The sequence below is a fragment of the Mustela lutreola genome, chromosome 5 (assembly GCF_030435805.1).
Source record: "Mustela lutreola isolate mMusLut2 chromosome 5, mMusLut2.pri, whole genome shotgun sequence".
NCBI classification, from domain to species: domain Eukaryota; kingdom Metazoa; phylum Chordata; class Mammalia; order Carnivora; family Mustelidae; genus Mustela; species Mustela lutreola.
Window position 1 is genome coordinate 24,346,126 of NC_081294.1, and position 12,078 is coordinate 24,358,203.

The window sequence follows — 12,078 nt, forward strand, 5'->3', positions numbered from 1 at the left end:
GTATAAAATCTCTAAAAAGCATGAAATTCTATTTTATATTCTCATCTTCCTGAAAAATCGATCAGTGTGGGATAGTTCATATTCTATTTCCTATAAGGAAATAAAGTCAATAAATAAATATTAGATAGAACTTTTCCTTATGGCAGACATCATAAAACCAATCCTAAGAATAAGAGTTTTGGTCTACATATGATCATATCCAGTGCATGGTCATTAATTTAATAACAGAAGGAACACAAGAATTATTTTACCTATATGGTCAGATGAAGTTTTTGAAATCATTAAATAATGCCTGCACATTAGCAGAAAGAACAGAAAGATATTTGAAATAATATACTCATTCATCATGCTTTTCCCCAGAACAACCACTATTTTCTTGTTCAAAAAAAAAAAAAAATGAACAAAAGCACAAATGAACTATTACCTTTCAAAAAATGCAAATTTCAAATAGAATCTTTTTTTTTTTTTTTTTTTTTTTTTTTGAGAGAGAGCTAGAAAGTCGGGGAGAAGCAGAGTAAGGAGAGAGAAAATCTTAAGCAGGCTCCATGCTCAGCACAAAGAAAGGACATGGGCGGGGCTTGATCCTAAGACCCTGAGATCACAACATGAAATCAAGAGTCAGACATTTAATTAACTGCACCGTCCAGGAACCCCTCAATTAAAATCACTTTCAAAGCAATGGAAACTACTATGACATGATGCTCAATAATAACAATGAAAAAACCACAGTCTACAGAAATGCTCACATTTTTACAAAACTCTTTCCTCCATTAAATATATTAATAAATAAATTCCATTTTTTCATAGTAATAGATACTGAAAAAGTTAAAATGTCCATCAAAAACAAATGTCTTCACTGGAACATGCATGTTTAGTACATGTTACATGTATTGCCCAGGCTGAGATAATGGCATCATAGCTTCGGGGAGAAGAGTGACACTGTGAGTGATCAAATTAAAATGAAAACAAAAAGAAACAAGTAAACCTTGTCACTCACAAAGGCAGTGGGAGCAGCAGGGACTGGGCTGCGGGCAGCAAAAAAAAAAAAAAAAAAAAAAAAAAAAAAAAAAAAAGTGCTTTTTAATTCTACCTCCTACTGTCCCATAGAAAATATGATGATTCTTTGTGCAATGAGCTCCCATAAGAACCTACCTAAGGTTCCCTGGCTATTTCTTTACTTTCCAGAACTATTTTAATGATATCTTTAATTACTATGAAGTTTCCACCAAGAAGATCAGGGTGCTACATCAACAATTAAGACATCATCATTATGAACAATAATAATTAAAAGCACATAAAGTTCACAGCACAGAACAGCCACAGAACACTGAGCACAACGGCTTGTTGAAGGGAAAGGGTCCTTTTAGCTGTTCTCCTTGTAACGTGATATTAACAGAGCCATTTTCTGAAGTTGAAAACCAGCTTAAAAAGCAACATCAATTTATCAACTGCAAAATGCCTACAGGTTGATCTATGGAAATTTGCTCTCATACTTGGAAGAATTATCCACTACCAGTGTCTCCTTTAAAATCAGAACTTTGAAAAAAATAGTGTAATGCCAATTAAAAAAGGAAGGAACCTGCCAAAAGAGTTTCTGACTGAACAGAGATTGCTTGTATGATTTTAATAATTCCGTCTCCTTTTTGCATATTCCCCTACTTGTGATGATTAGTTAGTTGCAAAACCCATTTATAGTTTTATTTTAGCATCTGTGAACAAGGAGCAAAAATTGTTTCTGACACAGGAGAAATTACTTTAAGTTGTACAAACTACAGGTTCTATTTATCTACCAAGTAATTCACATAACCCTTCCAACAAACTCAATGTTTATCCAAGGATACCAACTCTTTGGTTTGAAATATATTTTCCTTTTATATACTTTCAAGAAATAATTCTGTGACTTCTTCTTTGTAGAAATGCCAAATATCTTTTCTTTTTTAATAAAACAAATTTTTTATTGAAATCTTTATCACTCAGCATGAGGTGAGCAGAGCATACATGTACAGCTTGGTGAATTACCACAAACTGAGAAGACCCATGTAATCCCATTCGAATAAATAAATTGAACAAATCCAGCATCACAGAAATCTCTCTCCTGTCTGCTCAAGTTATTTAACATTACATCCAAAAGAAGTAGCCAATACACTGCCTTCAATGGCCATATCTTATTAACCAGTTTTGACCTGTATGGGAATAGGTCTATAATATGCCTAGTCTTTCTATGACTCTGTTGGGTCCACCTTGTGTTTATGAATCTGTTACACTGCGTGTAGCAGTCGTGTCTCCACTGACATTACATCATGGCATCACATTATGTGAACACACCACAGTTTGCTCATACCAGATTGTAGGCTGCTTTGATGAACATTCCTGTATGTGTCATTTGATGCACACAGGTTTTCATTTCTATTAGGTATATGTCTATGGTATAACACCAGGCCACAGAGTTTGTGCATATCCAGCTTCCGTAGATATTTCCATACAATTTTCCAAAGTGGCTAATTCATTTTATGTAATGACCATCTGAAGGCAAGAGTTCCAGTTGCTTAATATCCCCATCAAAATTTTTCATTTTCATCTTTTAAAATTTTTAACTTTCATCTGTAAGTTAATTCATTGTTTCATTTTTAATATTATCTCATTTGGGTTTTAATTTGAATTTCTGTTGATTAACGATGTTGAGCAACTCTATATATGCACATTGGACATTTGAATATCTCCTTTTGTGAAATGCTTCTTTGATATTTTTGCCAATCATTTTAAAATTGAGTTGTCTATATTTTTCTTAATGATTTAAAGGAGCTCTTTGCAAACTCCTAATGTGAGTTGTTTTTCAGATACTTATATTGCCAACATCTTCTTCCTCTTTGGTTTGTCTTTTCTCTTTCTTAATGGCAACCTTTAAGGAACACAAGCAATAATTTTAATAAAGTCCACTTTTTAAATCTTTCACTTTTATAACAATGGTTTGGGGTAGATAAGTTAAGAAATATTTATCAACTCCCAAATCATGGAAACATTCTCCTTTGTCATGTTTTAGAAGATGCATTGTTTTACCTTTACATTTAGGTCTATGGTCCCCTGAGACATGAGGTCTTTTTTAATCATCTGAAATGGGGCTAAAGATTGTTAGATTGATTTTTGGTTTTTTTTTTTTTTGGTTTTGGGGGTTTTTTCTTGGATATCCAGTTGACCTAGGGCCACTTATTGAAAAGAACATCTTTTCCCTATTGCACTGAAGGGGAACATTATCATAATTCAGGTAACTATAACTTGGCATTGTGTGTTGTTTTGTTGATCTATTCTCCATTATATACTGAATAATTACAAGTTCCTAAAGATTTATAAGTCTAGATATTATGTAATGTAAGATTCCTCACTTAATTCTTTTTCAAGATTATCATTTCTATTCTTGGTCCTTTACTTCTCCTTATAAAGTATAGATTCAGCTTGTCAATTTCTACTAAATAAAAAGATAAAAATTTTATTGGAATTCCATTAAACCTATAGATCAATTAGGGTACATCTCATATCATTACAATATTGGATCTTTCCAATCTGTGAATATAGTACCTCTTTCCATTTATTTCGTCTTCCTTAATTTCTTTTACACCCAGTAGTTTTGTTTGTAAGGAGTTTTCAATCTTACGTTACATTTATCGCTGGTTATTTGATGTATTTTAAAGCTATTCTTAAAGTTATTACACATTTTTTAAAATTTTGCTTATAATTATAAATAAATTTTGTTTACAGTTAAAATCATATACAGAAACACTGTATTCGGAACCTGAATCTACACATTTTTTTACTAGTTTTTAAAAATTATATGCAAATAATGACAATTTTGTTCTTCTCTTTTAATACTTTTCCTTTTATTTATTTAGCTCCATTGCACTGGACAAGATCTTCAGAAAAATGATGAACAGAAAAGATAGCGGCATTCTTATCTCATCTGTCTCAAGGAGCTGCTTTCAATATTTAACCATTAAATAGGATATGTTTTCTGTAGGCTTTGGTTGATACCTTTAACGAAAATGAGGAAGTTTCTCCTAGTTTGTTAAAACTTTTTATCATGAAAGTGTGTTATATTTTATCAAAATCTATTCATCTATTAAAATTATTGCATAATATATTTCTCCTTAATTCTGTTAACATGGTCAATGACACTAGTTGATTTTTGAATGTTAATCTCATGTTGAATTCCTAGAATAAATAAGCCAAGTAAATTTCTTTGCATTTCCTACAAGATTTTCAAATATGAGAATTGTAGAATTAATAGAACCTTTTTTAAAAGATATATTTATTTATTTGAGAGAGTGAGATGGAGAGAAAGAGAACACAATCAGGAGGAGGGACAGAGGGAGGAGAGAATCCTCAAGCTGGCTCCGCGCTGAGTACACAGCTTGTCACAGGGCTGGCTGCCAGGACCCAGATCATGACCTGAGCTGAAATCAAGAGTTGAGCGCTCAACCAACTGAGCCAACGGGGTGCCCCGAATTAATAGAAATTTAAAAAAAAAAAAAAAAAACCAACTATCTTATTTTCAACTATTTCTGACACTTTTATAAGGCATACAAAGTTACTTGCTGCAGATATCATCACTGGTTTTCCTTTACTTTCAGGTATGCTTTTGCAATGACCTGAAGAATTCACATTTTCTTTGTCCATTATAGCTCATATAATCTAGAAATTGGTCTCTGAATGCCTTAATATAGGAATTAATATGAAATGTTGTATATTTATCTTATTGTTGGAAAATGGTTTACTCTTAAACCAATGGTTTAAAAAATATATTGACCTAATAATTGGCTTTTAAGTATATATATGGCCTTTGCATAATCAATTCTGGTGTCCACTTTAAAACATTGGTAAAGTCTAGAATAATATGCAAAATTTGTCTGAGCTTCCTCAGATCTTAGAGTAGTAATCAACCTTTAAGCACTTTCTTCCACCCAACTTGCACTTCTAGATGGCGAAGTTCATGCAAACAGGAAGATACGGTTATGAAGAGTCCACATAAACACACAAAAAAACAACCACACAGCTACTTATAGGCTCAGTCAATTGAAAAACATGTTTTTTCCATCTCCCATATCTCCAACATTTGGAAGTGAAAATGCTACATATAAAGTGGTATAGTATGGAAGTATTTAAGTAGGAAGAGACTTGCCTTTTATAAAATCTATTTGGAAAAAAATTGTTTAAGGTACATAAAAGAACAGTTATTAATCAAATGAAGTGAGTGAAGAATTTAAAAACAAGCTATTCAGAATTTTAGAATCACCACATATTTGGGGGACAGGATTAATAGTCAGTATTTGGGACTCCAATATTGTTTCAGGTTCAAGTAGAAAAATGTGGAAACTAAGCCAAGAAGTTAGTTTAAGAAGCAGCTGCAGCCCATTTTAGAAGCATACACAGGCATTCCTTTAATGCTGTCACTAAGATACCAAATTTAGCATAAAACAATAAAGCTTGGAAAAATCAAACAGTGAGGCCTTGGAAGCTCATTTTTACCAGACAGTAAAGTTTGCTGTATTACATCCATATGATTTAGTTCAGCTAATTTTTTTTTCATCTCTTTGTAGTAAAATATAAGTATTCTTCTGTCTTATTCTCTAAAGCCCGTTAGCAGTGAAAGTCCATCTTTTCTAATTTATGAGAATGTTTAATCAAATAAGACTTTGAACTTTCATTATAACCTTCAAATAACGTCTGGGGATCATCTCATAAGGTTCTGAATTCCTAGCGAGTAGCACTGTGCCATTTACTAAATTGCCAATATATTTAATAAATAAGAAAACTTTGTTATGTGATAAAATGTTTGATTAAGGAATGAAACAATTTTAACTTTCAAATTTTATCTTTCAAAAACTGGACTGTGAATAGTGCATGGACCAAATCCATTAGTTAATATGAAAAAAAAAAAAAAAAAGATTAACGTCTTTACTCCTACCTCTTACTTGTTACTATTAACTGTTAGGTAACATTGGAGCCTGGGATCCTATTTGAAACTACTGTGTTATTTCAGTATTGGAATTAAAACTTTCTCAGACACTCCCAAGATATAGAATGATTAAGATGCAAAAATAAAAATATTTTCTAAAAGAGAAATCACATCTTGAGGGAGAGAGTATTTTGCTCCTGTCAGTCTCACTGCTTGTCTGCTCAGAATTTTTTTTTTTTTTTGGTTACTTATTATTCTACCCATACAATCTCTAATGGCCCAGGTTGAGAAAATAATTTTTTGAGAGGTTTTCCTTTTAAATGAACACAATATAAAAGCTTTATATTGTACTTTCAGTAATATCCTGACAACAAATACAAAGAAATTAGTTCATGGTCTCATTTATTAAAAATAGGTGGGCACCCTCCCTCTATCTTCATGTTGTATTCATTGATAGCAAATTGCTTTTTCAGATTGTATGAGATAAAAATAACCAATGTTCAGGCATTTTGTTGCACAAAATTTAAAGGAAGAGAACATTACCCCATGAAAGCAAATACGGTCCACATCATCTCACAGGGCAGAATTACCACTGTCATAGTCACCCTCCAGTTGCTCCCTTATCAAACACTTCAAATATGTCAATACTTTTGTTATCTTTAATTATTCATTTAAGCAATAAAATACAGGAGAAACTCTGTCCACTCCTACCCCCCCCCCAAAAAAAGATCTAGGCCAGATTTTATTGTTTTCCATACATCTCTATTAACTTGGTTAATAGCCTTTGATTACGGAATGAGAATGGAGCATCTTACTGGGAATGCTAAGTTCTCTCAAGAGTAAGCTGAAAAATTTATAAGTAAAATTCTTTATTAACTAAGCAGCAGCATCTGAAAATCACCATGTCACATTCATAATTCAGTTTATGAATTTAGAGGCGGGTTTAGAGAAGACCATTCCTTGACAATACACACAAACCACTTCATTAGACATTCACTCTATTCGTTCACAAAAACAAAGGGGACACCTCTGTAAAAGAAAAAGTGTTTGCTACTTCCATTCCCTGAAAGGATAAGTGTTCTTCATCATATCTAGCAATTATGTTTGAATGATCTGTGCCATGTTGTTGCATCTGAAATGTGGTTTTTCACAGTATTATACTGGTTAAATTTTCAGTGTTAGAATGTATTTTTCTAGAAAGCTATCAATCTAGAAAGAAATATCAAACATTGTGGACATTCTAACAGAAGAGAGCTTATGAATATTGAATTCAAAGAATTATAATCATATTTATTTATTTATTTATTTATTTAATAAACATGTATTTTTATCCCCAGGGGTACAGGTCTGTGAATCGCCAGGTTTACACACTTCACAGCACTCACCAAAGCACATACCCTCCCCAATGTCCATAACCCCACCCCCTTCTCCCAAACCCCCTCCCCCCAGCAACCCTCAGTTTGTTTTGTGAGATTAAGAGTCACTTATGGTTTGTCTCCCTCCCAATCCCATCTTGTTTCATTGATTCTTCTCCTACCCACTTAATCATATTTTTTTAATTCATACTTGAATTCATTAAATGTTCATTGAATGAAATTCTAAATTGAATTAAATCCCAAAATAAATTCATATATTTACTCTTCTAATGACAGCTGCTTCTCCACATATTAACAGACCTAATATGCAATAGATATGTTATTTTATTATAGATAGTATCTATGATATAATGCATCTATATTTCTATGTATAAGAACAGTGTTTATACATATAAAGTACATACTCCAAAGCATCACAGATCAAAATTTTGAATTCACAGAATCTGAAGATAGACTAATATTGTTCAAATATTAAAATAGTTATTTATAGATAAAAAGCCTTTGCACAGCAAAGGAGTCAACAAAACCAAAAGACAACTGACAGAATGGGAGAAAATATTTGCAAGTAACATATCAGATAAAGGGTTAGTATTCAAAATCTATTAAGAACTTATCAAAATCAACACCCAAAGAACAAATAATCCAATCAAGAAATGGACAGAGGACATGAAAAGACATTTCTGCAAAGAAGACATCCAAATGGCCAACAGACACATGAAACAGTGCTCAACATCACTCGGCATCAGGGAAATACAAATCAAAAACCACAGTGAGATACCACCTCACACCAGTCAGAATGGCTAAAATTAACAAGTCAGGAAATGACAGGGTTGGCAAGGATGAGGAGAAAGCGGAACCCTCCTATACCGTTGGTGGGAAGGCAAGCTGGTGCAGCCACTCTGGAAAACAGCATGGAGGTTCCTCAAAAAGTTGAAAATAGAGCTACACTACAACCCAGCAATCGCACTACTGGGTGCTTACCCTAAAGATACAAATGTAGTGATCTGAAGGGGCACATACACCCACATGTTTATAGCAGCAATGTCCACAATAGCCAAACTATGGAAAGAGCCTAGATGTCCATCAACAGATGAATGGATAAAGAAGATGTCGTGTGTGTGTGTGTAATAGAATATTATGCAGCCATCAAATAATGAAATCTTGTCATTGGCAATGACGTGGATGGAACTAGAGGGTATTATACTAAGCTAACTAAGTCAATCAGAGAAATACAGTTATCATATGATCTCACTGATATTAAGAATTTGAGAAATAGGATAGAGGATCATAGGGGAAGGTATGGAAAAATGAAACCAGATAAAACCAGAGAGAGAGACAAACCATAAGAGACTCTTAATTTCATGAAACAAACTGACGGTTGCTGGAGGGGAGTGGAGTGGAAGGGTTTGGGTGGCTGGGTAATGGACATTGAGGAGAGTATGTGTTATGGTGAGAAAAAAATTAAAAAATGAAAAATAAATTTAAAAATAAAAATTAAAAAATCTTTGACTCAAAAAAGTCATTATTCATATAATTTATTTGTTATAGTTATTTATATAATGTATACTATATGAATACCATATATAAGAATTACTTATTTATATTATGCATATTATATAAATATATAATTATCAGCTATTTATATAATATGTTTTATATAAATATTATCTATAACTATGCAAATATTAATATATATAAACATGTAAAATATGTTCCTAAATAGATTAGGATTTCTTATAGGTTCCATTATAGAAATTGAAAATAAAACAAATTCCCCTTCTCAAAGAATTTACAAATGGCTAACAAACTGTATTTCATATTATCTGAAAATAATCACACACATATATATGTAATTATATAAATAGCATTGCTTTACAGTATTTTCATCTTATTGCAATGGTTTTGTTACAAGAAAACTGTGTACTATAGGAAAGCAGATGTTTCCTACTATGCGTTATACATCCTTTGAACAAGTTTAATATTCAAGTTTAATATTTAACAAAAAGTCTATTAAAACCAGCTGTCCCTTATGATTACTTATTCCTCTTAATCTCATAGTTAATAACCCCACCTCTTATATTCCGGTACCTTTCCCACATTGTTACTCTCTTCCCTTTTGTTTACATAGCATCTAGTAGGCATTCAGTACATGTCTTTATATTTTTTAATTTTTGATTTTTTAAAGATTTTATTTATTTATTTGACAGAGAGAGAGATCACAAGTAGGCAGAGGCAGGAAGAGAGGGGTGGGGAAGCAGGCTTCCCGCCGAACAGAGAGCCCGATGGAGGGCTCAATCCTAGGACCCTGAGATCATGACCTGAGCTGAAACTAGAGGCTTAACCCACTGAGCCACCCAGGTGCCCCTCCATACACGTTTTTAAATAGCATTTAATAAACTTCCATTTTCAGAGACACAGAACTTTGACTTCGTGATATGACTTCCAAATGTGTCCTTTATCGACCCATTCCTTAAAATTCTTCTGACTTAATCTCATACTTAGAAGTCTTTTACCTTAGTTTTGCCCATGCTGAATAATGCCATGAGACTAATCGCTATGAAGCAACAGTGTCATCATGCCATGCTTCATCATCAAAAAGCATCAACACTACCCCTTGCCTACAGGATAAATTAATTAATTCAATGTAAAAAAAAGTCTACTGTTTCCTATGTGCCAAGATATTACTTAAAGCTCATGGACTGGAATTCATATCACTCTGAATTTGGTTGTAACCAACATTTTCATCAATATCTCTAAACTCTGACCTTCTTGGATCTTATACTCTAGCTAAATTTTTCTTCTTGGCTCCTTTACACATACCTTGTGCCTTCCCACTTCCCGCATTTTTCACATTAATGTTGCTCTCTTCTTTATAGCCTAACCTAATTTTTAAGATATGATGAAACTTCTCCTCTTTTATGAAAATTTCACAAGCTATTCTGAATATGGTCAGTTTACTTTCTATTGTATTCAATTGTCTTTTAATTGCAGGCTACCTTCCAATATATTTCATTTTATTTTATCAATTTTTATTATGTAAGTCAGTATTATACCGTGAGAAGAATAGGTCTTTTGTATTGGTTATATTTGTGTTCAAACTTGCAGTAAGTTACAGACTAGCCATGTGATTTTGGTTAAATTAATTTCTGAATGGATTTCCTTATCTGTAAAGTGAAATTAGTTAATAACTATTTCCTAGCGTGATGGGTAAGAATCCAGTGAAATAGCGTTGGTACTTATTAACTATGATTTTGCTACAATCCCACATTTTTTATATGTTTATCTTTACCACCTAGCTTGCAAGCCCTTAAGAACCAGAGAGTTTTATATTTTATTTCATATACTATTATAAAAAGCAGAATTATAGGAAGCATTTATTTAATAGTAGGCTGTTTATTTCATTTTCCTATAATACACTTATGGGAAAGAGTAAACCAAAGAAACAAGAACATGTTAGAAAGATAATATTCCATTATTAAATAATTTAAGCTACATTTTATGTGTATGTGCATGTACACATGTATTTTTGTATATATGTTTATTTAAGTTTATAGATAGTATATATATAAATGTACATGTATGCTTGTATATATAGGTTTATGTAAACAAAAATATACTCTCAAATATCTGTATATACACATAAATAAAAATAAGCCAGATAAGAAACTGATTATCTCGGGTTGAAGTATTTCTGGACAGCACAGTTCTGTTGGATTTGCATTTGGAAGTAATAACTCTCCTCCTCAGAGGGTACTATATCAACATTTTAAGGCGGATTTCAATACTTCAATTTGAAGAGAGCTCAAAATGTGTATTTTGATCTGATCAGTTTCAATTATATTAAAGGGAAATCAATAAGTCATAAAATACACAAAAATCATTTGTAAGATTATACTAATTGAAAGCATATTTCTCTAAAAATTTGCTTTTAAGGGCATTTCTGGATTTAGGGGGAATTTTAAATTTAATCTTACATTGCATTATTGATCAACTTGATTAAAAGAGCACTCCCATTTTTCTACATTCTATTTTTTACATTAAAATCCAAGCACAAAGTGCTTTAGCATTGCCCTTCATTTGTTCTTCCCAGTTGGAATGCATGGCTAATCTCTCCAGGGAATGTTCTTGCTATTTATTATTGATTTTATAGCTCAAAAACGGAGGTGGGCAGTGAATGGGCTGGATTTCAGATTGGGAAATAACCACTTAGAAGAAGAAACCAGCTGGACACTTGTGATAAATTGCTATTTTCTGTCTGAATTTTATACCTAGTGATAGGTAGTTTACAGAATTAAGCTCCATATGGATAAAATGGCGCTGAGGGGACTGCACCATAACCTGTGCATACTTACAGATGCCTCATTCACTCTTTGGGGACACATTTTAGGAGAAACATGTCATAATCAGGGATTTAGGAATAATGAAAGATTTGGCTTTCATCTGTTTTTCATGGATTTACCAGAGCTAAGATAAAGAAAACAAACACACACAAATGTTAGCTGTGATAGCATTAAAACCCACTAAATAAATGTTCCCTGAACGTGATCACACACACAGAGATACACATGCACGTACACACATAAACACACAAAACTCTCACACAACCAGCACCAGCAGCACTGTAATTTCTAGTACAGAAATAGTCCCAGTGCTTTACAATAATGGAGAAACAAAAAATCGGTTATAAAAGAGTACTAACAAATTCTCCAATTGTTTTCTTTGCTTTATATTATCTAATCTAAACTAACCTTATGC